Here is a 3,333-nt window from a genome sequence, read left to right on the forward strand (position 1 = left end):
GCTACGATTTTTTCCGTGTTGCCTTTTTATAAGAGAAAAGGATACACAATTGTGGCATCATTTAAAAAATGTAGCCTTAGGTATTTTAGAAATCACTTATAAAGCGTAACCATAGGTTGATATCTATAGGTTCACTTTTCGTATCAAAGGAGACGCTTTTAGAGAGTAGCCTATTTATTAAGTTTTGGGTACGTTTTTAAAGTGATGCCTAATGTGTCTAGAATAAAAAATTTAACACTTAGGTGAATTTTTTCCCTCCTCTTAACTTTTTCCCGGTCTAAAGCACACATACTCTGTAATCTCACACTTGGTGAAAATTTTCACTCCAAAGCTCAGAAGTCACCCTTTCAGTAGAGAAGAAAACCCTCCAAGTCCAAAACACGAAGAAAACCCTTTCAAAAAACCCTGCCTCCTGCACCGCGCGAAGATCGTGAAGCCTCACCGTCGCGAAGATCATCGCACCCCAGTCCCCACTCACCACTCAGTGCCACACCATCGTGAAGATCGTGAAGCTCACACCGTCGTGAACCCTCCTGCACTGATCGTCGCATGCCGCCCATACCATCGTCGATCTCTGCGCTTCTCTTCGCCATCAGATGATCAGATCAGAGAAAAATTTCACCCTTCACCTTCGCAACTCACCTTCCAATTAATTGTTCAAAACCCTAACCCTAACTCACCTTCGCCACGCACGCATTCATGCACACACCAAGATCTGAGAGAATGAGTGAACCAGAGAGAGGAGAGGAGGAAGACAGAGATGAGAGCGCAAGTGAGAGAACAGAGAGTGAAAGGGGGTCACTGTCACAATGCCGCCATCGCCATCGCCATCCACCGAACCCTAAACCCACACAACACAAACATGGTGAAGGTGCGGATGAACACTGCGTTGCTCCAATGTCTACGACCTCACTCCCAAGGTAGGAAAAACACTTCTCTATTCTCATATTCTTTTTTTTTTTCTAATCTTCAATCAAAATTAAATCCTTACTAATTATTTTAATTTTGATTTTGATCTCAATCTTATTATGCAGACGTATGTCCTCAAGCTGATGAACAGTAGCGGAGTTTTGGAATCCGGCGAAAGCGAAAAGGTCCTCCTTCTCATGGAAAGTGGCGTCAGATTGCACACCACTGTGTACATGCGGTAATCCTTCAATCTTCACATCATTACGTTCTAATTTATTTATTATAGTTTCAATTTTAATAATAGAGCATTCAGTGATCTTAATTTAATTGGTTGTTTGATCATGATTATTATAGTGACAAGAGCAATACTCCTTCTGGTTTTACTCTCAAATTGAGGAAGCATATTCGGACTAGGAGGCTTGAAGATGTTAGGCAGCTTGGCTATGATAGGGTATTACCCCTACCTTTTTTGTTCTCCTATTAATCTGTAGAAATTTATTTTATGTTTTGATTTTTGTTTTCTTTAAACTGTGTCAGATTATTCTCTTTCAATTTGGATTGGGGGAGAATGCAAACTATGTTATATTAGAACTCTATGCCCAGGGGAACATCCTCCTTACAGATGCTAACTTTACTGTCCTGACTCTCCTACGATCTCATAGGTTAATTCTTGTGCTTGTCCCTAATATCAAATCGTTCCTTCCCCTTGATATGTATAGTAAGAACTGTGAGACATTAATTATTAATAGACAAAACAGATGAAAATTCGAATGCTTGTACTTTATATTCTTTTTACTAGCTTAACAGTGGTAGGAGTTTGTGATAAAAGAAGAATATGTCAAGACTTGAGAGAGCAAATTAGAATAGCTGTGGAGGATAAGGATACTGTGATAGTACTAAAACATTTCAAAAATACGTTAGATTTAACTAAATTTTTGCAAGATCTTTTCATACAATTTTGCTTGTCTCTTTAGATTTAACTAGATTGTAAACAAGTGTTCAATTTTTCTTGATACCTTTCAATAATCACAGTATGAAGGGAATTTACTAAACTTTTATGCATTAATGCTGCTGTTCTGTATCATCATCTATTATAAAAAAGTGAATAACTGAGAAAATAATAATATATTCTTGCTTGATTCATTTTAAGGACATGTTAATTTGTACATCTACAACATGGTTTAAACTAAAATCACTTTCATTTCCAATTTTGTTCTCAATGTTCTGTAGTTCTATGAAATTTAGCACGAGTAGTTTTTACGATTTATCCGAAATAGTAAAGTTGAGTAAAGAGTGAAAATTATAACTCTTACCATTGGTATCCATGATTCCATCATCAATGAGCTCTTGCATATTTTCTTGCAAGATAACTTTGCAGCCATGTTGTGCTAATTTATGAGACAAGTGCATTAGAGGGTTCACATGCCCTTGTGCTGGAAATGGAATAACTGGAACATGTTTGAGCTTCATCTTTTCTGGTGTTTTTTATTATGAGACTTTTGGAGGGGGGGGTGAGGGTTGCTTATTCTGACTTTTATTCCTATCATTTCTCTCTATTTCATTTCCTTGTTTCTAATTGCTTAACATATTGAAAACTAATTAATTACTTCAGTCATGGAAATCAAACATTACCATGAAAATCTGGCTTACTTATTACATTACTGAAATAGAAACTAGAACTATTGATCATTGATAAAAATTTGTGGCATGTGATATCACAAAACAATGAGTAAATCCCCATTGTGGTTCTTGAATTTTTATTTTATTTTATTTTGTTTTTGAAGTATCAATTTGATTCTTGAGGATTACTTTGATGTCACTAACATTTAACAATCTTGAAGGCAATGCATTCTTTTAGTGCTGAATCAGAAAAGGAGTTGAGCTTTTCAAAGGTTTGATTTCATTGTTGTGTGAAAAGGAGTTGAGCTTTTGATGTTATTAGTGTGCTTTCTGCTAACACGATGAATCTCATACAGGTAATTAATATTGCTACAGAAAAAAAGCTTTGAGAATCTTCGTTCCTAGTGAACTGAGTTTTAGAACTTTTAGCAGATCAGTAGAAGTCTAGAAGACTTGATGTAGTTGGAATACTTTTGGTTTAGACTTTTCTCTATGAAATAAGGTGCTGGGTTTGCAGCATTGTGAATGTTATAAAATGTAAAACTATCTTTGAGGAGCATTCTCACTACTAGAGTATGACTTGATTACTAGAAGAGTTGATACAGTTCAAATATGTCTAGTTTGATTGGACCAGAATTTTTTTGTGTGTGTTTAGAGCAGGGATGATCTTATTGTTATTGATTCTTTTGTTGTTGGTAGTATTGTCTTTTAAGTTGTGGAACAGGGAGAAAATGGTCATTTATTTATGTTTTTCTGGATGGAGAATGGAAGGAGAGGGTTTTTCAAGTCTTTGTGGGAGAAGAT

The 3,333-nt window shown here is 35.9% G+C and overlaps 1 long non-coding RNA gene across 1 annotated transcript; it reads left to right on the forward strand.

Moving 5' to 3' along the window:
- The first annotated feature begins 1,044 nt into the window (after positions 1-1,044).
- LOC112778535 (uncharacterized) lies at positions 1,045-1,658 on the forward strand. The gene is made up of 3 exons (XR_011876965.1): positions 1,045-1,147; positions 1,264-1,360; positions 1,447-1,658. It is a non-coding gene; the product is annotated as an uncharacterized lncRNA (long non-coding RNA).
- The last annotated feature ends 1,675 nt before the right edge of the window (positions 1,659-3,333 follow it).

The sequence above is a fragment of the Arachis hypogaea genome, chromosome 19 (genome assembly GCF_003086295.3).
Source record: "Arachis hypogaea cultivar Tifrunner chromosome 19, arahy.Tifrunner.gnm2.J5K5, whole genome shotgun sequence".
NCBI classification, from domain to species: Eukaryota; Viridiplantae; Streptophyta; class Magnoliopsida; order Fabales; family Fabaceae; genus Arachis; species Arachis hypogaea.